This window comes from Tenrec ecaudatus, chromosome 2, assembly GCF_050624435.1.
Source record: "Tenrec ecaudatus isolate mTenEca1 chromosome 2, mTenEca1.hap1, whole genome shotgun sequence".
Lineage (NCBI taxonomy): Eukaryota > Metazoa > Chordata > Mammalia > Afrosoricida > Tenrecidae > Tenrec > Tenrec ecaudatus.
The window spans coordinates 21133318-21152742 of NC_134531.1; the positions used below are offsets into that span (position 1 = coordinate 21133318).

Sequence of the window (19425 nt, forward strand, 5' to 3'; positions counted from 1 at the left end):
TAGAACTTTCTGGATGGTAAGTGCAACCTCAGAGGTCATAGAAGTTCCCACACTTCACCCATATATAGTTTTTGCTTTCTGCTTGTTTGTTGTTTTTTTCTAAATTAAAAACAGCCATTTCTCTGTAGATGGTGAGTCTCTTCTAGGAATTATTGGACATAAGAACAACATCTGTGCCAGCCTTTCTGCTGAGAGCCAAGTGCATTGGGTTGAGAGAGAAATAGGAGCAGGGAGCAGCTGGGGTCTGGAATGACCTGGGAAGGGAAGTGGAGATCTCCAGTGGACACGGTTGGCCGATGGCAGGGCAGTTCTTATCCACCGCGCATCTGGCATCAGCAGAGGATGGAATCAGCTTCCCTGGAATGGCCAGCAGCGTCAGCGCTGAGTTCAGAGTGAGCTGGACACAACCCTGGCAATGAATGCCCTCTTAGCACAAATTAGATTGTGGGAGAAACATTTCTTCCAACTTGACATTGTTAAGGAATTGATTGAGAGTTATTTTTGTACATGACTATAGAGGAGCTGTGAGCGATACATTCTATAAAACCATATCATATTCAAGGAACCTGTGATAGCTTCGAACAAGTCTAGGTTTTTGTTTTTCTTTTTAAAATTTTTATTGGCTCCATTAACATTGATAAAATAAAAACTAAACCTTTCTTAATAAAATGAGTTGGTGAGCAACTGTTTGAATCAAGCAACCCTATAGGCAGAAGAGTAAGGCTCCTTAAATTTTCTGAGTCTATAAATCCGGAGGAGCGCAGACAGCCCCACCTTTCTTTCACAGAGACGCTGATGGGTTGGACACAATAACCTTGAAATGAGCAGCACTACGCTTACCGACTGAGAAACCAGGGCTTCCTTAAGGATTTTGTGACTATGTAAAATTGCAAAAGGTAAGCAATGAATTTCCAGATATAGCAACTGATAGTTTATTTTATAAATAAGCACATTGCTATTGAAATGCTGTGCATTTAAATGCAAAGAAAACAAGTTCTATTCTATCATTTTCTAGTTAAAGGAGAATATTACTTCTGTATTTCCCTTATAGATCTGATCTATGTTTGTAATTCATTCTGTCCTAGGTGTTGCACTGGGTAATGGGAGTATAACTTTATCTCTGAGAAGGGTGAGTTATAGTCAATTAATATGACCCTTCCAGCTATAACTTACTATGTGATATATTATAATTCTGCTCTTTATATGCCTGTCACTATAGACCCATTTTGGACGGCATTCTCTTTGAATGAAGGGATTGTAATAGGATGGGATTAGGTCATGATCACTGTAGAGGGATCCGCCACATGTCTGTCAGTTTGTCTTACGCCGGTGACTTCTTTATTGACGTGATGCTGGAAGCTGTATCACTGGTATTTCAAATGCCAGCAGTGTCACCCAAAGTGAACAGGTTTCAGCAGAGCTTCCAGACTAAGAACAGACAATAAAAAGGACTCAGCTCGCCACTTTGGAGGAAGAAGTCACTGACAAGTTTACACAAAGCTTTGAAGAGTTTTGAAATACTGATGGCCCCTCAGGGCCAGAAATTCAACTGAAGGGGAGTCAGTTTCTTGGAAGGGAGTTGACTATAAGGGACATAAGAGGGTAAAACCTGTGGGAGGAGAGTATTTGGGATCTTTATTTGGCAACAGGGGACAATTCAAGATAAAAAGAAACTGCTTCAAACATCTTCTAATGATTGGAACTTGGATTGTGTGAAGTATGAATTTAAGAAAATTGGAAGGAGTCAAAAATGAAATGGAGCACATAAAGATAAATATCTAGGCATTAATGTGATGAAATGGACTAATATTGACCATTTTGAATAGAAAATCATGGTTTACCATGCCAGCATAACACAACCAAGAGGAATGGTGTATTACTTACATAATCTGTTGTCAATTTGAGTTTTATGAGTGAAGAGGTAGAGTTTAGCCTGTCAATCAAGACAAAGCTTGATGCCCTCATTTGAAGGTGCTAAGGAGATAAATAGCTCGCTGGAGGCAGGACACACACAGGAGACATTGCAGCTGACAAGACACATGGAGCTACCCTAAGCTACCCTAGGTGGAAGAGCCAAGTGGAGACCCCCACCTGTGTTGAGATGCTTACAATGCCACTGGATCCACAAGACTTCCCCACCTATCATCTGCCTGCATTTGGAGTCATTGCATGTGTTTCATGGGTCTGAAGAGGACTTTAGAGATTGGTAACAGACATATGGGCTAATATCGGACTTATGGACTTGATATGGACTGGGCTAGGATTCTTTCTTAATATATACTTACTCTTTATATAAAGTTCTTTCTTATACACATATGAGTGTCTATGAATTTGTTTCTCTACTCTACCCAGACTAACACAAATTGCATAGTGTTCACTGTCATAAAAGATCTTGAGGTAAAATGCTATCTGTGATCAAATTATATCCATCCATGTTCAATCAATAAAATTGTTATTCTAATTTATGCACCAACCACAAAATCTAGGGATGAGGAAATCAAAGAATTTTGACAACAACTTAATTGGGAACTTGATCAGAGACACGAACCAAGCACGTCATTAGTTATTGCTGATTGGAATGCAGAAGTTAGAAACAAAGAAGAACGCCCAGTAGTTAAAAAATATGAACTTGGTGATGGAAATGAAGCTGGAGGTCACATGGCAGAATTTTGCAAAGCCATGACTTGTGTTAGTCTGGGTAGACTAGAGAAACAAATTTATAGACACTTTCATATGTATATAAGAAAGAGCTTTATATATAAGAGCAATTGAATACTGAGAAAACATCCAAGCCTAGTCCAGATCAAGCCTGTAAGTCTGATATTAGCTCATATGTCTGATACCAATCTATAAAGTTCTCTTCAGAATGATGAATCACATGCAATGATGTCGAATGCTGGAAGACCACAGGCCAATAGGTTGGAAGCCTTTTGGATCCAGTGGCGTTGTAAGAATCTCAGCACTGCCAGGGGTCTCCAAATGGTTCCTTCAGTTCTGAAACTCTGCCTCAGGGTAGCTTCATGTGACTTCTCAGAAATATCTCCAAAGAAATGGCCTTGTGTTTCTCCTCCAGTGAGCTATTTATCTCTTTGCCCTTCAAGCAAACTGCAACCTGATTGACAGGCTACACTTCCCCTCTTCACTGTTAAATCTCTTACATTGACATCAGATTATTTAACTACCACACTTGTTCATAGCAAATGCCTTTTTTTCAACAACACAAAAGCTGATTTGTACACATGGACTATCCCACATAGAAAACACAAAAATCTGATTGGCTACAACTTTAGGAAGGCACCATGGAAAAGCTAAACATCAGCTGCTAATACCACACTGCAGAAAAAACCATTAACTCCTCTTTGTAAATTCAGGATAAAGAAAATTAAAATAAGCCCAGAGGAGCCAAGACACAAGGGAGAGTCTATCCCAGGTGTATTTGGAAAACAGGTCAAGAACAGATTTAACAGAATGGACCCTCATGACAGAAACCTGGTGAGCTATGGGAGGATATCAAGAGCATCATTCATGAGGAAAGCAAACATCATTAAAAAGACAGGAAAAGAAGCTCAAATTTGGTGTCAAAATAGACTCTGAAACGTTCTCTCAATAACAGAGAAGCTAAAAAAAATGGAAGAAAGGGTAAAGTCCAGGCGTTAAATAGAAAATCTCAAAGAACAGCTTAAGAAAGCAAAGTCAAATATTGTAACAAAATGTGCAAGGACCTAGAATGAGAAACCCAAAAGGGAAGAAAAAGCTCAGCATACCTGTAATTGAAAGAACTCAAGAAAAAATTCAATCCTTAAATTCCAATTTTGAAAGGTTCTAAAGGCAAAGTGTTTAATGATGCAGGAAGCATGAAGAGAGGATGGAAACCATATACAGCAGCTCTGGCTGGAAAGAACTGGTGGACAATGAACACTTTCAGGAGGTAGCATCTGAGCAAGAACCAACAACGCTAAAGGAAAAAGCTCAAACTGCACTTTATACATATGCCAAAAACAAGGTCTTAGAAAGTGACGGAATACCCCTTAAAGTGTTTCAAAAGTTGAGAAAGCACTCACTTGTCTGTGCAAAGAAATTTGGAAGACAGTAACGTGGCCAACTGACTAGAAGAGATCCAAAGCTGTGCCATTCCAAAGAAAGGTAGCACAAGAGGATCCTCAAACAAAGTGTCAATCATAGAATTCAACAGGGTATGCAAGTAGAGTTCTCTAAGTATATCCCCCTATAATAATCTTAGGCAAAAAACATTTTATCACAAATACTACCCAAACCCTCTCTGTAAAACATAACAGCAAACACATTTAAAAACAAAGTCCCAGGCATTTGCCATGATGAGCAGCCCCCTAGCCAAGATCATGGAGCTCAAAGCCAAGATGGCTTGAACTCAATGGAACAAGGCCACAGCACACCACCTTGCGCATCTCAAGGCAGGTTTGGCTAAGCTTCGCAGAGAACATATTACTCAAAAAGGTGCTGATGGGGGCAGAGGCGGGGGTGGGGGGGAGACAGGGGACGAGGAGAAAGTTTTGATGTGGCCAAGACAGGTGCTGTGTGAATTGGATTGGTCAGTTTTCCATCTGTGGGGAAGTCAGCACTGCTCAGTAATCTGGCAGAGGAGTATTCTGTGGTAGCCACCTATGAGTTCACAACCCTGACCACTGTGCCTGGTGTAATCAGATAGAAAGGTGCCAAGATACAGCTCCTGGATCTCCCTGGAATCATTGAAGGTGCCAAGGATGACAAAGTCATGGCAACGACCTGAACTTGTAACTTGATCCTGATTGTTCTCAATGTCTTGAAACCCTTGGGGCATAAAACGGTAATTGAAAGGGAGCTGGAAGGCTTTGGGATTCGTTTGAACAGCAAATCCCCTACCATTGACTTCAAGAAGGACAAGGGAGGCATGCGTCTTACAGTCACTTGCCCTCAGAGTGAGCTGGGTGCAGAAACAGGGAAGAGCATTCTGGCTTTTCTACAAAATTCATAATGCTGATGTGACTGTGCAAAGCGATGCTACAGCCGATGACCTTATTAACGTGGTGGAAGGAAACAGAGTCCATATCCCCTGTACCTATGTGTTAGATAAGATCGATCATATCTCCATGGAGGGAGGAATTGGATATCATCTATAAGGTACCTCACTGTATGCCCATCCATCTCTGCTCACCGGCGCTAAAATTTTGATGCCCTTTAGGAAAAGTTTCGGGACTACCTGAAACTAGTGAGGATTTACACCAAACCCAAAGGCCAGGTACCAGATTCCACTTCCCCGGGAGTGCTGCCCAACTCCAGGAAAAGAGTGGGGGCTTTCTGCATGAAGATTCACAATATTCTTATCAAAGAATTTCCATATGTTCTGGTATGGTGTCTCTCTATGAAACATAATCCTCAGAAAGTGGGGAAAGATTAGCCACTGGAGGGTGAAGGTGTCATTCAGATTGCGAGGAAGTGAAACCCTCCCGTACCTCTACTGTGGGGTGCATAAGAAAAAAATTCTTTATCTTACATTTTTTAGCATGTACAAGCAAGTATTGTTTCTATTTGTTTGACGGCAAATTCCTTTTTTTCTTTGCATTTTAGATTCCATATGTAAGAAAAACTTTTATAAATAATTTGTCCACTGGTAATATTTGGAAAAAGTACCATACATTTATGTAGATTGTACTTTTTCAATAGATTTCTCTATTTAATCATAGCAAATTTTACTTTAAAACTATGTCTCTAAGAAAATTTAGTTATGATATTATGTGGCACTATTGAAAACTTAAAGATAATCAGAGGAGTGAGATATATTAATGCTTATTCATGCTAGTAATTCTGTGTAATAACAAGGAATTGATTATAGTGTCTATTCTACACTGACAAATTAGTATATCTAGTATAAAGTTAATAAGCAATGATTTTGAATATGTTTAATCATTTGATTAATGTCTGACTTTATTTTATGATATTAGCAAAACAATACTGGTTGAATAGTAAAGCTGGAATAACAGCTCAAACTTTTTGGAGTCTTTCCCCTGTGCTTGGTGTTGCTCTTTAAATTTTATATTCTTTATCCTTTATTCCATATTATAACAACTTCATAAGGTAAATACTATTGTGTATGAGAAAAATATAAGCTTAATAGAAAAGGTCACACAGCCCTTAAATTTGGGAGCTATGGGGAGTTGAGCTTCCATATGCCCCTCCCCAACTACTATGCTACATATTGTAGGAAGAAAAAATAATGGACAGATTCATGTTTAAGTAATATAATATTAAAGGAATCTTGGTGGCACAGTGGCTAAGCACTTGGCTGCTAACAAGTTCAAACTCACCAGCCATTCTCTAGAAGAAGGATATGGCAGTCCACTTCTGGAGATATTACATCCTTGAGAACCTAGAGGGAGGGAGGGGGTCTATGTCCCCCAGGGTCACCATGAGTCTGAAGCAACTCAATGGTATTGGGTAAGATCATGTTTGGAAGGAAAGGGGAGACCAAAATGTGAAAAAGAAATGCCAATAGACTTGAATTAAAATGGATTCTGAGATTCAGTGTGAAAATGGGGAATTCTGATCACTTTGGAAAGTTTTCTAAGGAGTGCATCTCTATCCTATCCCAGGGAGTTCTCTTCTGTTTCTTGGACAACCTAACGGAAGATACTTAAGCTAAGATTATTGATCGATAAAGAAAATATTTTTAGCGAAAGGAAATAGAGGAAAGGAATCGGAGGCAAAGTGCATACAGAGAAGCCTAAATACAGACATGTACATATGTAAATATATTTATGATTATGGGGGCAATAGACTTATGTGCATATATCTATAGGTTCAGTAGTAGGGTAGCAGATGGACATTAGGCCTCCTCATGCATAATCCCCCAATACAATGGCACCTCGCCCTGCTAAACAGTCATTGCAGGATACCCACCTTCTCGACATGATCACTGAAGACAGACGTGTGTGTAAGCAAACGTGGTGAAGAAAGCTGATGGTGCCCGGCTATCAAAAAGATATAGCATCTGGGGTCTTAAAGGCTTGAAGGCAAATAAGTGGCCATCTAGCTCAGAAGCAACAAAGCCCACAGAGAAGAAGCACACGGCCTAAGCGAACACAAGGTGTTGAATGGACCATGTAGCAGATACAAAGGAACAAAAACAATCATTGTGTGATCACCTTCCTCACATAATGGCTGAAGATGAAAGTGTGCATAAGCAAGTGTGGTGAAGAAGGTGGATGGTGCCTGGCTACTGAGAGATATAGCGTCTGGGGACTTAAAGGCTTGAAAGCAAACAAGCGGCCATCTAGCCCAGAAGCAACAAAGTCCACACAGAAGCAACACACCAACATGGGTGATCGTGAAGGGCAGAGGAGATCAGATCTCAAACAACAAAGGCAGGGGGAAAGGGGAATCACATCACCGTGAATGAGGGGAGTGCGTGATAGGGAGCCAGTGCCCATCTGTAGAGAGCTGGACATCTCTTCCAGAGGGGTAGTGGGGAGGAGATGAGTCACTTAGGGTTCAGTGTAGCAACAATGAAACTAAAAACCTTCCTCTAGTTCCTAAACGCTTCCTCCCCTCCCAATTATCATGACCCCAATTCTACCTTGCGGACCTGGTTATACAAGAGGATGTACAGTGGCGCAGTAGGGATCTGGAAACACAGGGAATCTAGGACAGACGAACTCCTCAACACCAGCGGTGGGAGTGGCGACACCAGGAGGGAAGTGGGTGTAAAAAGGGAGAAACGATCTTGGAGAACTATGTGTAACCTCCTCTCTGGGAGATGGGCAATGGGGAGGCGGGTGAGGGGAGACGATGGGGAGTGTAAGATAAGATATAATAATTATTTATAAACTATCAAGGGACCAGGGGTGGGATCGGGGAGGGAGGGGGATGGGGGAAAAAAAGGGAAACCGAGCTGATTCCAGTAACCCAAGTGGAAGGTCAATTATGAGAATGATGAGTGCAACAAATGTATAAGGGTGCTTTGCTCAATTGATGTATATACAGATTGTGATAAGAGCCTTATGAGCCCCAATAAAAAGATTAAAATAAATAAATAAAAGCTTCCACACCAAAAGAAAGAGACTGAGGATGTCAGAAGTGCAGAAAAGTGAAGGAAGAAGTGGCAGGCCGAAAGGTAGACATGTGTTATCTTAGGCAAAGGGGAAGAGACTGTCCTACAATAGGGAGAAAGGCAAAAACAACCCAAAGCAGGTGCTGGATGGAACAAGCCATTGGGGGGTTTGACGAGTTGTTTGGGCTGTTGAACACCAAAATGGTGATGTGATATATAAACCCCAATTTTATTCACAATGGAAAAAAAGTTTAAGAGAAATAAAATTCATTAAAAAAGAAAAAAGGATGTAGTCTCATAAACCCTTTGGAGCAGGTCTAATCTCCTGTAGAACCTCTGTGTCAGCATTGGATCCTATGAGGTGTGAGTTAATGTTTATTGTGCCAACCTGGTCGATAAACACATGTGGGTTAATTGAAGGGCAGAAGGATGAATGGCTCAGTAAGCCTCGCCTTTCTAGTTCTCGGGTCTCTTGCTTTCTGATGATCAGACCAGGGTGCAGCTGCCTTAGCAGTTCCCTGCTTCAGCTGGCAAGGCTCACTTCCTGCAAGATATCCCAGAGGAGAAGCCACATGGACCTATTCTGGTGCAGCCCTGGGTGCTGGAGCACCCACATGGAAATCCCTGTCAACACTGAGATGCTTACACATTCACTGACTCAGCTTTCCTCCTGCAGTTGGCATCATTGCGTCTGTTTTGTGAGATGGAGGAGGACTTTGTGGATTGGTGTCGGACATATGGGCTAATGTTGGACTTGTGGGCTTGGGCAGCACTGGGTTGGGATATATTCTTTTTTTTTTTTTTAACAATTTATTGGGGCTCATACAATTCTTTTCACAGTTCATATATATACATACATCAATTGTATAAAGCACATCTGTACAGTCTTTGCCCTAATCATTTTTTTCTCTTCTTCTTTTACATTTTATTAGGGACTCATACAACTCTTACCACAATCCATACATATACATACATCAATTGTATAAAGCACATCCATACATTCCCTGCCCCAATCATTCTCAAGGCATTTGCTCTCCACTTAAGCCCCTTGCATCAGGTCCTCTTTTTTTCCCCTCCTCCCTCCCCATTCCCCCCCCTCATATGCCCTTGGTAATTTATACATCGTTGTTTTGTCATATCTTGCCCTATCCGGAGTCTCCCTTCCCCCCTTCTCTGCTGTCCCTCTCCCAGGGAAGAGGTCACATGTGGATCCTTGTAATCAGTTCCCCCTTTCCCACCCACTCACCCTCCACTCTCCCAGCATCGTCCCTCACACCCTTGGTCCTGAAGGTATCATCCACCCTGGATTCCCTGTACCTCCAACCCTCATATGCACCAGTGTACACCCTCTGTCCTATCCAGCCCTGCAAGGTAGAATTCGGATCATGGTAGTTGGGGGGAGGAAGCATCCAGGATCCGGGGGAAAGCTGTGTTCTTCATCGATACTACCTCACACCCTAATTAACCCATCTCCTCTCCTAAACCCCTCTATGAGGGGATCTCCATTGGTCGACACTTGGGCCTTGGGTCTCCACTCTGCACATCTAGCTCAGAAGCAAATAAGCCCACATGGAAGAAGCACACCGGCCAGTGCGATCACGAGGTGCCCAAGGGACCAGGTATAAGGCATCATGCAAAAAATAAAAAGATATAAGTGTGTGTATGTATGTGTATATATGTGTATATGTATATATGTATGTATATATATGTATATATATATCATATTAAATGAAGGGGGATATATTCTTGATGTCCACTTAACCTTTATATAAAACTCTATCATATGCACATGAGTTTCTGTGGATTTGTTTCACTAATGTACCCAGACTAACACAAGGTGTCAGTCCAGAACTAGGTGCTGAGGTTATGCAGGAGACTAAAACAGATAAAAAAATAAAATATTTTTATTAAAAAAGAAGATGATTCTCAAATTATAGAATGGAATCATTGATATTGCACACACACACAAATAAAATGTTACTTAAGATAATCCAACAATCGTTGCACGAATACTTTCACAGGGACCTGACAGAAGTTCAGGCCAGGATGCAGAAGAGGATGCAGGACAAAGGGGATCAACAGTGATGTAAATGGATCTTGGCTAAAAGCAGATAATGCCAGAAAGATGTTTACTTGTGTTTCATTGACTATGACTATAACTTGTGTGGGCCATAATAAACTGTAGAAAACCTTGAGAAATACTTGCTTTTGGTCATTCTGAACTTGTACATGGATCAAGAAGCAGTTGTGCAAACAGAACAAAAGGATACTGGAAAGGCGGGCTTAAGGTTGTATCCTGCACAATACCTTGTTCAATCTCCATACACAACAAATCATCGGAGAACCTGGATTATATAAGGACAACTGTAGCATCAGGATTGGAGGAAGTCTTATTAACAACCTGCCATACGCACTTGATAAAACCTTGCTTGCTGAAAGTGAGGAGGAACTGAAGCACTTGTTAACAATGATTAAAGCTTTTAACCTTCAGTGTAGATTACAACTCAATGTAAGGAAGACCAAAATCCTCACAACTGCATTAATAGATAACATCATGATAAATGGAGTTAGGGTGGAATTTGTCAAGGATTCTGTCTTACTTGGATCCACAATCAATTCTCATGGAAGCAAGATATAAGATATAAGATATAAGATATAAGATATAAGATGATATAAGTCTGCTGCACAAAACATCTTTAGAGCATTGAAGAGCAAGGATGTTACTTTGTGGACTACGGTGTGCCTAACCCAAGCCACGGTATTCTTCATTGCATTAGATGTATGTGAAAATGAGACATTGAATAAGTAAGGCTTTGGAAGAATCAATTCATTTGAATTGTGGCACTGGAGAAGAATATTGAAAGTAACATGGACTTATGAAGAACAAACCAAACTTTACCAGAAAAATTAATGCCAGTGTGCTTTTTAGAGGCAAGAATGGCAAGACTTTGTTTTCATACCTTAGACTTATTGGCAGGAGAGACCAGTCCCTGGAGAAGGACACGATGGTTGGTAAAGTGGAGGGGCAGCAACAAAAGGAAAGTCCATCAATGAAATGGATTGACACAGTGACTCAATGAAATGGGTTGACATGGTGACTCAATGAAATAGGTTGACATGGTGACTCAATGAAATAGGTTGATACAGTGACTCAATGAAATGGATTGACACAGTGACTCAATGAAATGGGTTGACACAGTGACTACATCAATAGACAGAGGCATAGGAACAATTGTGAGGATGGTGCAGGATGGTCTAGTGTTTCTTTCTATTGTGTATAGTGTTGCTACGGGTATGAGCTAACCTGATTGCACATAACAACAACATAGTAGAGTGTGTTAATATAGTCACAATCTTTGTTTCCTGGACCACAGCTTTAAGATTCCACCTTTGAAGTAGGCATTAGTCAGACCACACTCTGTTTTCCTTGGAAATATAATGGTGCTGCCATTCACTTCCATAATTCATTCATCATCTCATCTGGAAAACTAGAATTCTATTTCTTAATAGAGCCTTGTGGAAGCAAGAGGACCTATGGTGACATTTGGACACTTGGATTCTGGTTCTGGACCTTAAAATTAGCTGACACTTGGATTCTGGTTCTGGATCTTATTTTAGCTCACCCTTGCCTGACCTCAGTGCTTTGAACTAACATGTACACCATCACATGAGAGAATTCCTCAAAGTTGCATGAGTTTTTGTGGGATGTTGCATAAGCTCACAGTACCCAGGTATGTGAGGCAATCTTCTCAAGGGTGTGGTAGGTAATGGTGGTGGAATGTAGCATAATAGTATCAAGGAAGAAATGGGTGCCATAACTCTTCGGGCCTGAGTTCTTGGCTTCCTGGGTCCTAGTGGAATAGTAGCTGACATTGGTCTATAAGCCAAAAATTTAGAGTGACTTGTCTTACGTACGCTGGGCATATTGTCAGGAGAGACCAGTCACTGAAAAAGGGTGTCATGTTCGGTAACATAGATTGGTACCCCAAAGGAAGAAGGCCCTTGAAGAGATGGATTCCCACAGGGCTACACTGATTGTGAGGATGCTACAGGACCACACAGTGCTTCTTTCTGTTACACATAGTTTGGCTATGGGTCAGAGACAACTCAATGGCACCTAACAACAACAACACAGTTCTACTAATTTAGTTTTAATTTTATTTTAGTACTTCTATGGTCACTATAAATGTACACTAACGACAAGAGTTTAAAGATGGGGAAACAATAACTTGGTAAAAGTCACACAACTAATGAAGGATGTAGAGCCAGGATATGTAACACAGAAACCATATATAGTCCCAACAAAGAAACAAATGCTACAATTTCATCTAGGCTCTTGAAAGTAAAAATAATTGTAGAATAAATTTATTTAGCTATGAATAAAAAATGGTGACACCATTTGCATATGCTTATATAGTTTTTCTAAATTCAATTAGATGAATTTATAATCTACTCTGTAAGAAGCACTATAATAAAACATGGTTATGTCAACAACAGGACATGATTTTAGTATAGGACAGTAGTGGTAACAATGGAGAAACTAGGAAAAGGCTGGGTGTAACTCTTGCTCCATAAATTAATGCTCATATAGCCGTAGATGAGCTCTTTAGCATCTTAGGCCTTTGTTATGTATAAAAACAATTTTTAAAAGAAGGCTAATAACACACATATATGACAGAAAGTCACCACCTGTCTATCTGTTGTTTTGTGGTGGATTGTGTGTTGCCACGATGCTGGAAGCTAGGTCAGAGCTCTTTCCCATGCCAGCGGGGTCACCCAAAGGGCACAGTTTGCAATAGAGCCTCCAGCTTGAGGAGAGAGCATGAAAAAGAAATAGGCTGTCAACTGTAGAGTAATTAACCACTGACATTTTTATGAATAGCAGAAACACCATTGTCATACTGAAAAGCTCGTTAAAAAGAAGCAGAACCTAGTTGCAGAATATAACTGAGGAGGAGCTGGCTTCTGAAGAAGAGTTTAACGTAAGGAAACAGATGGAATAAAGGTGGGGGAGGGGAGAGGAAAACCTTCAGGCCCTTTACTTGCTGATGGGTCATGACTCAAACTGAAAAGAAACAGCTGCAAACAGCAATGGAAAATCAGAACATATGGATTACAACTCAATGTAAAGAAGAACAAAATCCTCACAACTGGACCAACAGGTAATAACATTGTGATCAATGGAAAGAAAATTGAAGTTGTCAAGGATTTTGTTTTGCTTGGATAAGTGATCAATGCTCATTTATATGAGCCACAGTTGAGGGATCAAATGATGCCTTGCATTTATTTATCAAACCTGCTGAAAAAGACCTCTTTTAAATGTTGAAAAACAAGTAACCTCCTTTGAGATCTGAGATGTGCGTGCCCCAAGCCATCATATTTTCAATTGCCTCATACGCATGTGAAAGTTGTTTTTTGAAAAAGGAAGACTGAGGAAAGATTTGATGTCCTTAAATCAAGGCGTGGGTGAAAAATATTGATTGTACCATGATCTGACAAAGGAACTTGCAAATCTGTCTTGGAAAAATCACAGCTAGACTGCTTCTTCGAGCCAAGGATGGTAAGACTTCATCTCATCCACTTTGGCCATGTTGTCAGGAGAGAAATAAGAACCTCCTCAATTGGATGGATTGACACCGAGGTTTCAACAACGGGCTCCAATTTAAGAACAGTTGTGAGATTGGTTCGGGCCTGGGCAGTGTGTAGTTCTTTTGCACACAGGGTCACTACTGATGGAGGACAGGTATTGCATTACTTTATCCTTCATGGTTTTGACCCTGGTTTGTATTAACCTGTTAATTTCCCTAATCATCCCCCATCATTTTCAGAGTTGTCTGTGAATTCTGTGTGAAATGCAGCGGTAGAAACTCTTGGGAGAAATGGTTCATGTCAGAATAAAGATAGATGAAAAGTTGAGGCATTTCTGATATCCGTGTTGTGGCAATCAGCCTAGCGTTATGGTGGAATTGGAGTCTCCTCTTACTCATGTTGCCAGAGCAGGTCATATGTGGCCACCTTGGAGCCCCCTATACCTTATTTACATGCTCCCCCCATGATCACCCAGTGGGTGTTACAAAGACTATAATCTGAGGAGCTATCCCAAGGAACTCAAATCTGTGCCACAGCTTCTCATTGTGCATATAATCTATGTGTATAAGTAATGGTCTTGTGGTATAATGACTATGTACAATATCAGTTTGATAGCAAACAGAATGAATATTATAGAGGTGGAAGAGGTATGAGTTATTTCACCTGACTGCTTAGATCTAACACATTCTCTTCCCTTTTGTTATGTGACACCAAGGTCAACTGAGCCACCAATATATTTAGAATACAAATTACATCAAGTTCATGGCTCCTGGCAGTTTTAGTATCATCTGTAACTTATCTTCAAAATTCTCATTTTATCCCCAGAACCTTCCATGTTTACTGCTACATAATTTTGATACTGACATATATTTGAATAAAATGATGGACACATGCTTTCTTATCTGATGACAGGCCACTACCAGCTCATTTAAGTAGCAGTTAGATCAGTTTGTTAGCTACAGTTGAAAAATAATTAATGCTAACTTAAAATGAATACTTCATCAACATTTAATTGACCTTATCCTAATGATGGACCCCTAGCCACTTTGTATATTGAACAGCTAATTCGTCACAATTGACTCACCTAATATTGCAAATGTATTTAAAACCACTAATCTTATGAACATCTGTTTGTTCAGGGAATCTCTTCCAATAATGTTCGAGCCACAATGGTACTTTCCACGCTGCCAGGAATGCAACTCTGGGGTTTAACCTGCTACATTTTTAATGCTTAGAAAGCAGAATCATAGCTGCCTTGGTTTTTTCCCAATGTATCGTCACCACATTTTGACACAGCAAGTGCTCTGGACACTACCTGTTCACCACAAGCTTAGCCCAGTGACTTTGAGTTGCATTGACAGTGGCCTAGGTAGGCGTATAATTTTGCTACTCTAAAAAACATTTTTTTTCTCTTTGGAAACCAAGCCCTATGGACACTGCTTCCCACTGAGTTGGCTCAGAGTAATACACTAATTCCTAAAAGTCTAGAACATGCCCCGTTGGGAACTAAGGGCAAGAATAGGCTTAAAATCAAGACCCCGGAGGATAAAAGTGGAGGTGTTTACACTCTGATGATGCTTAGGTACACAGATCTCAACTCTTCACTGACATCTTTTTTTTTCAGTTTACAAAAGAATCTGCCTAATAGCTAACACGTTAGACCACAGTGCCTTTTTAGATCGAATGCTGGAAGTGAATGTCAGCCTTTGGGAAAGACCATCCCTCGTTGAAAACCATCATTGTGTTTTATGTGATTGAGAAAAATACCAGTTATGCTTCCAAATCTGTAGTTGGCATACCATTCACTCTGCCCTGCTGCACATCTGTTACCTCTTTAAGAGGCACCAAAGGCGCTTCAGCTCTCATTAAAAATTAAAACTTAAAATCACGAATACTTGAGACATATGATATTAATTAGTAATTCTACAAATCTTGTTAATTATCTTTATTTTCTGTGAATAAAACATTTCCTTGATTATATTAACTCAGCTGCCTAAGTATATTTTTACTGAATTAAAATTTGCTTTATATCCAGCTTACTTGAAACAATATAATCCATTTTCATCTGAAGATTGATTCATTATATTCAAACCCCTATTTGAAAGGTTTGTTTTTAATTTATTCATCCTTTCATCACTATTTACTGTATTGATAAACACTGAGGTCGAGGGGTTGATACCGCAGCAAGTAGAGAGGGTGGAGAATGTATGGTGTGGATCAGCATTAATCCAATCCCCAAACGGTGAGCAAAGATGTGCGCCTCACTTTCCCAATTCTCCATCTTCCTCACCAGCTACCCGAGAGGCACTTTCTCTGAAATCTGGTCTCCTGGCACTGGATCAAATTGTGTAAGTTAAACCAACATCATCCTTCAAACCATCTGCCCATGAGGCACATTTCTTACCTAGCCGCCAACATTTGGGCCAGAGCTTCCAAGGGAGCATTATTCTTTGAATTGCCAAGTAGATAGACATCGGGCAGAAGTTCAGGAAGTCCATTCAATAGCTGAATAGCCTGCTTTGCTGGCAGCAGGTGTGGGGCTGTTTTCCCACTAACCTAAAATATCAGTTTCGACTTTTGCGGGTTCACCTGACACCCCCAACTTCTGTCCTGGCTGTTTCCTGATGCTCCTTTTGGGTTGATAATTCAAATAAGCAATCCCCAAAAAGTAAGGAAGCATATCACATTTAGATAGTTAGAAATATTAATTAGTATCGGCAGAAAGGATTAAAAAACAAAAAGAGCGCGAAATTTCCTGAGGTCCAGAGAAATCTCAAAGTGTGGCATTTATGTCCCAAGATGCTTGACCTATTTCTATGAATGAATGTCTTTCATCCACCAGCAAACCTGAAGACGGTTAGCGTTCAGAACCTTTGATTACCTTTATTGCATAGTCCCAATTAGAGACTCATGAATATAAATGATTAATTTCACTATGCTCCTCTCTCTCCTTGAGGTTAAAGGGTGACCTGAATAACCACCGAGTACCTTCCATTCTCTCTCCCACTTACTGGACATATTAAATAACAAAACTGTCTCAATTGTCCAAGACTTTTCAAAGATTTTATTTTCTCAATAATCATGACAAAAGACCGCCTTGTGTTAAATAAGCTAATTCCACATCACACAGGCCATCTCTTTCTGAGGGCTCACCTCAAGAAACACACATTTTTAAAAATGCATACAATTCAGCGGACAGCACTCTGATGAGGAAACGTTAGAAGTAAAAATCAAAGTCGTTTTTAAATAGGAAAAGGAGTAGCTTAGGAGTAGTGCGGCCGCGGGCAGGGGAGGGATATTGGTCTTTCAGCAAGAAATCGACATGTGCAATTGCAACTCAAAAATAGCTGCAGGTTTGAGAGTAGCCAGCAGGAGAAACAAATAAAAAATCCGTTTCCACAATTTCTTTTGTGGAGAATCACTGAATAAAAGCTTCCACTGTCTATTAAAATGTGTATGTGGGAAATCCCCTAGATCAGTGGTTCTCAACCTGTAGGTCGCGACCGCTATGGGGATCAAATGACCCTTTCATAGGGGTCATCCGATTCATAACAGAAGCAAAATTCCAGTGATGAAGTAGCAATGAAAATAATGTTATGGTTGGGATCACCACCACATGAGGAAGTGTATTAAAGGGTTCGGCATTAGGAAGGTTGAGAACCACTGCCCTAGATGTTAAAACGTTCAACCTAGACTTGTTCACTCTAGAGTTTTGTATTGTTAATTTAGGTTTAAGACATGGGCACTGTTTTCTACCCAACCCCACAGTACTCAAACATTCACTTACTATTCACTGAGACTTTTTGTCTTCGCTACAATAAATGACATAGCGGTGGACATAGCTGACCTGCTCTGGCTTCATGGTCCACCCCTCTGTACTTATTCTGATGCCAGCTGCCCCCCTCACACCACTTTACATCTGTGTGGGGTCCAACAATTCATTCTGATGGTCATGTAGAACTCAAGCAATATTCACAATTAACGGGGCTTATTAGGCAAGTTACTAGGCAACCACAATCAGGATACGCCAACAGTATGGATGCTGTCCTTGTTTTTTTCTGTCAACACCAAGGCTCTGTTTTTCTTTTCTCTTCCACATGGTCCCTGCATCTTTGCCTCCATGGACCCAGAAGCCCACCTGCCTGTAACTCTGTCTTCCCATTTCAAGGTCTCATGCCAGATAAAGAGAAGCACTACATAATCCTGACATTGCTCTTGTGAGCACCGCATAATCCTGACATTGCACACAACAGACTGTGAGGCATGTAGTCTGAGCGCTCTCTGCCTCTCTGGAAAGAGCTCTCCAGCGTACTTTCCCAAGGTCCTCTGGCTTTCTCTCTTCTTCCAAGTTGGCTCATTTTTATAGTCAGGCAGTGGTAATGAAAACTGGCAGAGCCCCACTACGGTTGACATATAACGTTTGCAGAGTGCACCCAAAACATTTGGCAGGAGTGAAGGTCATTCTCACAGAAGAGCCTCTTAAGACATTACCTCCACCACACACACCAAATACGTCCACCTTTAGAATGGGCTCTGATGCGTGGTGATACTACGGGCAATGGAGCAAAATAATGCTCATTCCCGCCACATGCTCACAAGGTTGTGTTGTTGTTGTTGAAGTCCATCTTTACTTCTTGCAACATAGATTTCATTGGTCGTCTGGCAGTCCACGGTAGTTTCAATATTCTAAAACTGACACTTTCATGCAAATGTATCAGTTTTTCTCAGATCGTCCCTGTTTGTTACCCAGCTCTCACATGCATAGGTTGGTTCCTGGGCACTTTGGTCCTCTTTGTTCTTAACTACTTTAAATAGGTCTACAGATTTGTGTAGGGAGTTCTGGAGGTATAGTGTAATAAGCACTGGGCTGGTATCTTGAGAATTTCCTTTATTTGTGTCTACCTTCAGTGCTCATGAAAATGTCCATCAAGATTTCAAACAAAATATTAAATTGAATGAATCTGCTACACATTGTTGTTGTCCTTGTTTTCAGATGCCATAAACTCAATCTACCCAGAACCACCATGTCAACAACAAATCTCAACACCATGTGGTCCCAGGCAATACTCCCTGTTGTTGTTTGAGCACATTGTTGAATTCACAGAGCCGATTCATTTTGAGAATCTTCATCTTTTCCATTGGCTTCCTATGCAAGCACGGTGTCCTTTTTCTGGAATTGGTCTTTCCTGATAATTTGTCCAAACTCTGAGATAAAATGTCACTAGCCTCCATTCTAAACCTCATACTAGCTGTTCTTCTTTCAAGACAGAATTGTTTGCCTTGGCAATCCAGGGTACAGTCAACAATCTTCACCTCCACTGCAATTCTAGTGCATCGATTCTTCTTTGGCCTACTGAGCTATCAATTGTAGTCATAATTGTCCTTTGTAATCCTATTGAAATATGAATTGTAGAACTTACTGGGCTGTACTTCATCTGAGTGTTTTCCTATTGCACTGTGAATTCTTAGAAATCACTAATAAATTGTCTTCATTCTTAAAGTCAGGCAGCAAGCACATTGTCTGGTATGTTGTGAATATTTTGCTATATTAATTAGGTCATTTGAATCACAGAGGCCCAAAATGTTAAAATGGTATTTGTTATCCTCAAGCCAGTGTGAACCCATTCCCTCACAGAGTCACACCATGAAGCCATGTCATGCAACTCATTACTTGAGAATCACTCGATGGACCATAGCTCTAGCCACAAATAAGAAATTTTATCTTAAATTAATATAGCTAAAATGGCAATGATTAGTTATACTTTCAATTATAG

At 40.5% G+C, this 19425-nt stretch overlaps 1 pseudogene; it reads left to right on the forward strand.

Annotated features, from left to right (window-relative positions):
* The first annotated feature begins 4334 nt into the window (after positions 1–4334).
* On the forward strand, positions 4335–5455 carry LOC142440718 (developmentally-regulated GTP-binding protein 1 pseudogene; annotated as a pseudogene).
* Positions 5456–19425: the final 13970 nt, after the last annotated feature.